The 9,643-nt window shown below is 42.8% G+C and overlaps 1 pseudogene; it reads left to right on the forward strand.

Moving 5' to 3' along the window:
* The first annotated feature begins 241 nt into the window (after positions 1-241).
* Positions 242-7,905, forward strand: LOC141182714 (phosphatidylinositol-3-phosphate phosphatase MTMR7-like; annotated as a pseudogene).
* The last annotated feature ends 1,738 nt before the right edge of the window (positions 7,906-9,643 follow it).

Genomic DNA, 9,643 nt, shown 5'->3' on the forward strand with positions numbered 1-9,643 from the left:
TGTCCTCCAAGAGCAACTTCTCCCAACCGTCCAAGAGCAGTTTGGCGCCCAACAATGCCTTTTCCAGCATGATGGAGCACCTTGCCATAAAGCAAAGGTGATAACTAAATGGCTCATGGAACAAAACATAGAGATTTTGGGTCCATGGCCTGGAAACTCCCCAGATCTTAATCCCATTGAGAACTTGTGGCCAATCATCAAGAGACGGGTGGACAAACAAAAACCAACAAATTCTGGCAAAATGCAAGCATTGATTATGCAAGAATGGACTATCAGTCAGGATTTGGTCCAAAAGTTGATTGAGAGCATGCCAGGGAGAATTACAGAGGTCTTGAAGAAGAAGGGGCAACACTGTAAATATTGACTTGCTGCATTAACTCATTCTAACTGTCAATATAACCTATTGGTACTCATAATATGATTGCAATTATATTTCTGTATGTGATATAAACATCAGACAAACACTAATAAAAACCAGAGGCCAGCAGATCATGTGAAAATATAATTTTGGTGTCATTCTCAATACTTTTGGCCATGACTGTATATATATATATATATATATATATATATATATATATATATATTCTCTATCTCAAGTCTTGGAGCAGAAATACTTCACATACAGAATCTGTTGCTATAGTGAGCTTATTGTTCTGTTCATGATTGCAGTTTGTGAGCTCCGATCTCCTTCTATGGGTGAATTTCTTTGGGGTCTTGAATCCTCTGGCTGGTTAAAACACGTGAAAACAATCCTAGATGCTGGTATCTTCATTGCAAAGGTAAGATGTGTTGTATCTGTTCATATTCTACTGCTGCTTGTCTGATTTGTACTATTCTAGGCACGGACTGTACAAAAATGATCCTTTTAGTGCTGAGAATAAACGAGATTTGTAATTATATAAATGTGTAATATTTTACATTTAATTTGCACATTTAGGCCGTGTCAGAAGAGGGCGCCAGCGTGCTCGTTCATTGTTCTGATGGATGGGACCGCACCGCTCAGGTCTGCTCTGTATCCAGTCTGTTACTTGACCCCTATTACCGAACCATCAGAGGATTTATGGTAAGAGGTTTCATTTCATATACTCTATGTACTGGTGGAGATTTACGGAGTTGATATTTTTTGCATAGTGTAACTTTTATTTTTCCCAATTACTATTAGGTGTTAATTGAAAAAGACTGGATTTCATTTGGACACAAATTTAATCACAGGTAACCCTGGTCAGTGCACATATGTTGGAAAAGTCAAACAGAGTCACTTATTTACAGAGGGCCTTTCACCAAATTTTTCATGTTGAACTGAAAACACTTTGTAGCTTCAGAGCAGAAAAAAAAAAATTTGTTAGTTCTTTTTTTATTTTGCATCTCTGTTGCAGGGATATTAACAATCAAAGTATTTGTCACCTAATGAGTTAATTTTCGTTACATCCAAGTGGGTGTTATCAGAGAGCTTTCACTGTGGGGCATGTACTTCTCCTTGTACGATGCTGTCCAATTATAAACAGGCAGCAAGATGCTAGAAAAAGAACACGTCCACACCATATCTTACAGCAGGTTTCTCAGTGTGTGGGTTATAATGAAAGCCCAGATCTCCTGGTCTAACCTCCTGCATGATTAGAATATCAACTGTATTCAAATCCCATCAATCAACACATTTCAGATATGGGCCCAGCAGTCAGTGTGGGGCTAGGGTCAGCACAGCTGAGTTTAGCTGTGTCACTTTCCAAATCTTCCATCAGCTCTCCTCCTCTCAGCAAAAGAGACAAAAAAAAACCACCATACATTCTAATATAATATACTTACTGTAGTTTTTCTGTGCCATTCCCAGTCTCAGGCGGTTTTGGGAGCGCAGTCCACCTGAAAAAGATGTTGCATGCATATACCCCAATTGCATTGCTTCAGCATATTTTATTTATTTATTTTTTAAGGTATGGAAATTTAGATGGGGATCCCAAGGAGGTGTCCCCAGTGATAGACCAGTTCCTGGAATGTGTCTGGCAGCTCATGGAGCAGTTTCCCTGTGCGTTTGAATTTAATGAGAGATTCTTGGTCCACATACAACACCATATATACTCCTGTCAGTATGGAAACTTTCTGTGCAACTGCGAGAAGGAGAGGAAGGAACTGATGTGAGAGAATATGTGCTCTGTGTATGGTCACTATAGGCTTGTAACAGAAATAGAATATGGATGGTTGACGTGTCCCTGATGCTGATCTGATCACACAGTGCCCCACAGTCTGGATAACAGCAATCACTTATAAACTGTGAAGGTTGAACCTTGGCAAAAAAATTTCAATAACTGTGCAGGAGAAAAATGTATAAAGTGATGGCATATTGGTAAGATATGCCATCACTTCAGGATTGGTGGGGGTGTCAGACCTTAGGGACTCCCACATATCCGGAGACTGAATGGGTATGTGAACCTAAACCATTTCAGTTTTTTCCTGCCCATCTGGGTCGCTGGCATCGCTGGCAGTGCCACTGTACAGAGAAACATAAGAATGGTGAAATCAAAATGCCAATAATAAAATAAGATGGGTACATGGATTTAAGAATTGCACAGTTCCTGATGTAACCAATGGTCCACTAGAAGATACTTCTTGAAGATATTCTCTGTCCTGAGTAATGTTGAAATCTTGTAGATCTTCTTTCCCAGTCACAAAATTTCCTAACCTGCACGTCAGTAGCCAAGGACATGAGATACATCCTTGTAACTAGAGGATCATGGCTTTAAAGAGATATTCTTAAAATATCAAGCTCTCATTGAGGCCTCATTCAGACATCCGTATCCACATGTACGTGTTAATGCTAATGCTATTCACATGCCTGTGTATTTTCATGGACTATGTGTCTGTGCAAAACTCACCGAGACATGTCTGTTTTTTCTTCCAATATCACAGATGAAAAAGACCTATACAAGTCTATGGGTCCATGAAAAACATAGACAGCCCACGGATGGCATCATGGTGCTGTCCGAGATTAAAGGGGTTGTCCAGTACTTTATATTACCCCCCCCCCCAATGTGTCTCCCCGGGGCCCCTAAGGATTTTTGTAATTACCTTCCGCTGCAGATAATGCCTGTGAGTGGCGCTATCACTGGCCGCTCACAGGCATCACATGACCCCCGGCTGCAGCCGGCTTTGACATCCGCCGATGTCGCTGGCAGCAGCCGGGGGTCTCTGTCTTCCGCGTTCCAGGTGGATGCCAGACTGTGGGCGGGGTTACCCCCCCCACATCACACCCGGCATCCACCGCACGCTCTGCCTCTCCTCATTCATTGGGAAAGCGCGGTGGATGCTGGGTGTGACGCGTGGGGAGGAGGTGTAACCCTGCCCACAACCCAGCAGCCACCGTAGGGACCCCAGCGCTGAGTCACGCCTCACTTGTCGTGACATCAGCGTGGGGTCACGTGATGCCTGTGAGCGGCCACCGATAGCGAAGCTCACAGGCATTATCAGCAACGCAAGCTAATTACAAAAAGTCTTAGGGGCCCCGGGGGGATACACTGGGGGGGGTAATATAAAGTACTGGACAACTTCTTTAACATTACAAAGCATAGGAGAAACTTTATAACATATTTATCCATACGAGAAGAACACTGATAACACAATGATGGTAAAAATGGACACACTGATAACATTTTTTCACATACCTGTTTAAACCTGTACATGTGAATGAGGCCTTCTGCTGATCACTGAAGAGCCCCATTCTCAGCATCGCTAAAAGTCCCATCGGTCAGACCTCCAGCATTCAGAAAGTTGTCTCCTAACCCTTTACAGCAGTGGATCTCAACTCCAGTCCTCAGGACCCACCAACAGGCCATGTTTTCAGGATTTCCTTAGTATTGCACAGCTGATAATTGCATCACCTGCACAGGCAATAATTCCATCACCTGTGCAATACTAAGGAAATCCTGAAAACATGATCTGTTGGTGGGTCCTGAGGACTGGAGTTGGGGAACACTGCTGTAAAGGGACTGTCAGTACAGAAGGACTGTTCAAATCAAGTACAGGCGCTCGGTGCACCGTGGTGGGGCCAAGCAGTTCAGTGCATCTTTCCATCTACTTTTTGGAACCGGATTTTCCAATTTTGACTATGAAGCTACACAGCTACTATGCAAAGAAACACTGAAAGCTATAGAACTTGTGGCTCATTCATATAAGAGAATCAGGCACAGTTTCACCAGTTTGGTCAGTGTCAGTTTTTATCATTAGAGTTTGGCCTGAGCTTCAGTTTCTTCATCTTTTTCCATCAAACAGACCTGGAAAACTGGACAGCGCTCAGATGGCAATTAATTGTTGGCCGATTTTTTTTTTTCACTGACCCATGGATGTGCATTGTTAATTTTGACCTGACACTCAGATAACTATCGTACATTTTGCCACGATTTTCCGTCTCTCAAACAATCACAGATATGTGAATGGCCCCATTCACTCTTCTAGGTACAAGTGCTATCTGGAAATAACTGAAATAGGACTCGTACACAAAAAATGTACGTCTGAATGAGCCCTTAGTGTTAGTGCAGGTTGCAGTGGTGACGGCTATACTTGCAGCTCTCATAATCTCAACATATCAGTGATGCAATCATCATCTTCCAGAATTCAGGAGAGGACCTACTCCCTCTGGTCTTACCTGTGGAAGCAGCGGTTGGATTACATGAACCCTCTGTACAGAGCAGATCACAGTCAGACCCAAGGAACTCTGAGACCACACACCACTCCATGCCACTTCAGGTAAGAGGTTATTCTGATTCCTCCTCTGCACTGAATAAAGCAGCAGAACTCTAACACACCATATACTTATCATTCATATATAGAAACATCAACCCTAACTTTACAGGTGAAAGAAGCGGGGTGACGTATCATGAGCCCAATGTGTCCTTCAGTGGTGAAATCCAAGGCCCAACACTCTTCCCACTTGTAACCATGGTCTACATTTAGGGGTTGCGTCAGAGCTCACTCGTCAGTTCTATCTTCTGCCTGGCACAAATCAATTCACTTTAGACAGATTTACTGACATCTATGACAGCTTGTGACACGGTGATTCATTTTGCACATATTTAGACTGCGATAAAGTATTGATCTTTGGGGGTCAGACCGCTGGGACCCCCAACAATCCCCAGGAGGTTCTGTAGAGCAAGCTTTGAACAGAGCAGAGGGGGAGCATGTACATCTCTACTCCATTCATTCTCTGTGGAACTGACCCCTAGCGATCAATTCCTAAATCCCGTTGATAGGGGATTACTTATATACTTGGTACAACCCCTTTAATAGGGCATGCGGATGTCCCTGATCGGGAACTTTCTATATAAACGCATAATATAAAGTCGAGTTTGGGTCAGGAGACCTGAAGCCAGTCTTTGCATTGAAGCATACTCAGACCGCAAAACGCACGTGTGAATCGAGGCAAAAGCTGTTTTTTTTTGTTTGCCTGTACAAAACAGACCAATTTTACAAGTGTGTTAGATCCAATTTTCGGGCATATTTAGTCCACATGTCCGTTTTTATCAATGGTTTTGCCATATGCAAAAACAACGTGACAGAGGTTTCCCAAGCTTCTTCAAGTACCCAGTCAGCGAAAATGAAGAATAGCAGTAGGATGCAACTTGGATGTCCGCAAATAAGGTCAATGTAGGGGATGTCTCTGTTTATATACAGACCATCAGTCAGCAAAATAACAGAACGGACATGTGAATAGTGTAAGGATAGGATGTGTCAGTGTGCTGTCCGAGTAATGAGGCCCAACTTGCCACCACATATTTTCACTGTTCTGAAGTCACCAGCCATAGATCAGCCACTGAGGGACTCATTAGGACTCGCTCACATTGCCACGTAACACGGCCGAGTGCTAGTGCTATGTGATGTTTTATCGGATAGCACTCGGACCAATAATATACTATGTTATCCGAGTGCAGTCTGATGTACGTGCACAGAGACAATGGAGAAGATGGAAAAATTAAGTCCTCCATCTTCTCCACACCTGTGCTGCAATTCTTCCATGCGAGAAAATTGGATCACACTCAGAGTTAAAGCAGAGTGTCATTAGCATAATCGGCCCAATTCTCTGGCATGGGAGAATATACAGCATTGTGAGCTAGCCCTTCATGTGTGTACCATGAGCTAGCACGTCTTAAGAACATATATCATGAGAATTGCTCGATGATAATCTTCTGTACTTGTGCATATACTAACTCTTCAAACTTATTTTTCACCATGGAAGGTTTTGGAGGGGCCTCTATAACCGATTTGAGAAAGGAATGCACCCTCGCCAGTCAGTCACTGATTTTCTACAGGCAGTAAAAGAAGAGACGTAGCAGCTGGAGGAGGAAATGGAGTTCATGGAGAAGGTGTGGTAGAAATACTGAAAATCCAGCTTCCTGGCCTATATGTTTTTGATGTTTATACCTCCGCTTAGGTTTCAGTGTAAACCAATTCAGCTTTTAATGGTGACTGAGAAACAATTTTAAATGATTATATATAGAAACCCTGCACAAGATAAAAAAGAGGCAATCATTTTTAGCCGATGCCCTACGTCTTTGGTGTTCTCCAACACAATAACTGGAAGAGAGCACCATTAAAGGGAATCTGTTACCAGGTTTTTGCTACCCATCTGAGTGCAGCGCAATATAGGGGCAGAGGCCCTGATTCCAACAATCTGTCACTTACTGGGCTACCTGCTGTCATCTTGATAAAATTACTGTGTTATCTGCAGCAGACCCCGCCCACATCACTGATTGGCAGTTCTCTGACTGCTGAGCTCTGTATAACCCCGCCCACACCACTGATTGGCCACTTTGTGTATACTACATTTGCAGAAAGCTGCCAATCAGTGATGGGGGCGGGGTTGTACAGAGCTTATGAATATGTAGGACTACCTGGCAGCAGGTTTACTAGTCCCCAATGATAATCTGCTTGCTGATAAAATAGTGATTTTATAAAAACTACAGCAATCAGACCATTAAGTGACACATCACTGTAACCAGGGTCTCTACCTTGTGTCTTTTCAATGTCAGTAATGCCTGAGCACTGTGGCGTTATGGCTTTCTTATGGCACCAGAGAAGTTTGTTCATTGGTATAAAGTTTTCAAGTAAAGGTTCATTTAGGCAGGCCAATAATTGGGTTAGGGAGCGTTCCCTCATTCCCAACTGTTGGCTGCCTAAACAGGCCATCAAACATCCAATGGAGGGGCAAAACATTCATTGGTGTGATAATTTTTGAGCAAGTTTAAAAATTATCATTAGCAGCACATTGTCCTGTGTAAACGAGAAATGTGCTGACGATAACATAAGTGCGGCCGGCCTTACTAAACAGACCATTAAACCACTGCTGATCGACTTGCATGTAGAGGTTACATTAACATGCCCTAACCCAATGTAACTTTTGCTCTTGTCTAACAATTTTTCCTTTAGAGATTAACAAAATTGGAAACTCGAGAGTCAAATGAAACCTACAAGAATCTCAATGACCAGCCAAAAATCCACAACTTCCAGATATGCATCACCAAACACTCTCCGGCTAATACGCCCCAAGATTACAGCACCAACATGAAGCTGTTTCCCTCTCGTAGTCCATCCCAAGGTGAGGAGGACTCGGCCCTGATCCTAACCCAGGACCATTTGAAGAGCTCGGACCCCGACCTGTCGGCTAACAGTGACCAGGAATCTGGGGTGGAGGACTTGAGCTGCCGGTCTCCGAGTGGTGGAGACTCGTTACCCAGCGAGGACAGTGGGAAGGATCCCGATTCAGATGAAGCAGTGTTCCTGACTGCTTAGAGGTCTTATTAACCACTTGCTATTATATTAGTGCTTATATTTATTTATAGAGAGTGATGTAAGCTGGGAGAGATATACTGGGGGAAAAAAAAACATATCGACTTTGTTCACATGTATCAGTGGTAGTTTGTGCAGCGGAGACCAGATACTAATGTCCTATATAGTCGGTCTGATCCAGGCAATTGAACGACTGACAATTGGAAAAGTGCATACACAGGTTGACGAAACAATGACGGGGACACAATGATCGCTAATAATCTGGTATCATGTTATCAGCAGCACGTCTCCTGTTTACACTGAGTAATGTGCTGCCGTTAAGAATTTTAATGAATGCATAAAATGTATCGCACCCAATGAAACGGTGCTTTCCTAGTTTGTCTGCCGATTGTGGTCCTGGTTAGATGGGCCAATAATCGTATGTTGGAATGATTCCTATGAGCGCTCGTTCATCGTTTATTGGCTCTACGCCTTAAGTGCGTGTCTGCAGCCTCCGGGAATATTCAGAAACAGTTATCTTTTTTTAAGAGCCAACCTTATAATGCATTTTGTTTCCTTTCATGATTTCAAACCACATGTCCGTGGAGCATGAATCCTGTCCCAATATATTTGTATATTTAAGGTTTGTCATTGACAAAGGTGCCCTGTACTGGAAATATGGACACTTACATGGTTTTCGGGTTTAGGTCCACTGTGTGAAAGATCTGAATGTGCTTTGCTTCTGTGTAAGTTGCTGGTAGACTAATGGTGGTCATCCAGGATCTGACATTGGGTATTAATTCCCTACCTCCTAGTTATGTTAGGCATGACTATCACATGTAAGGTTCTTGCCACCTGGCCGAGAAAAGTTCGAAAAAAAGGACGCAAGCATAAACTGTTTGGCCTGTGACCACAGCAATTTACAGGAAAACAATGTGATTTTCGTCACATGATTAAAACCATGACCCAATGTCTATGGCTGAATAATCCCTTAAAGACTAATGTTTTGTGCTATGGTATACCATCGGTCCGATCTTCTGTAACTTTATACTGTTTCCACATAGACTGCCAATGAAACAAAACTTCAGAATCTCATTTGGAGACTTTAAAGGGGCTGTCCAAGACTTTATTGAAGGACGATACTTGATCATCAATGTCTGATTGATAGTGCGTGCTGTAGCTGTTCCTGTGTCAACGGTGGCCAGAAATGCTCAGGTGCCGAGCTCTGTTGACGGAGTACTACATATCGGCCACCCATTCAAATCATTAGGGGGCAGATGTGTAGTACGCAGCCGCAGCCACTATTCCCTCGACAGAGCTCTGCAGTGCAGCTCCGCTAATGAGCACCCCAATTGATCAAACATTGATGACTTATCTTAAAGAGGTGGTCACTACATTGTATAATGCCCCCATCAAATTACACCTTTTAAATACCTGCAGCCGGGGTCACGTGATGCAGACTGAGCAGTCAGCAATAGCGCCACCCACAGGTACATATGGAAGCAGGAGGTATTTACAAAAACATTTATTTAGTTAACATGTGTAAATGGATGGGGTCATTATACAATGTAGTGGACCACCTCTTTAAAGAAAGGCCATCAATGTTAAAGTCCGGGACAACCCCTTTAATTATTAATCAGTATCGGTACAGATCTATTAGACTTTTCAGAACTTCAAAATAGGTCCATCCTTCAAACAGATGCCAAAAAGTACAGTATGCTGCAAACTTTAATGGAAGCATTCCTGTATGAATACAATATTGGAGGAAATAAAGAAAAAAAAACAAAAAGCTTTGGCACTTTTATGTAGGTCTCCATAATATAGTGGGGAGAGACTTTCTTATTGACTTATATAAGTGAGGTAGAGCAGTAACCCCAAAGAAATTGAAAAATCA

This window comes from Phyllobates terribilis, unplaced genomic scaffold (genome assembly GCF_046119375.1).
Source record: "Phyllobates terribilis strain yellow unplaced genomic scaffold, ASM4611937v1 Scaffold_35__1_contigs__length_13245226, whole genome shotgun sequence".
Lineage (NCBI taxonomy): Eukaryota > Metazoa > Chordata > Amphibia > Anura > Dendrobatidae > Phyllobates > Phyllobates terribilis.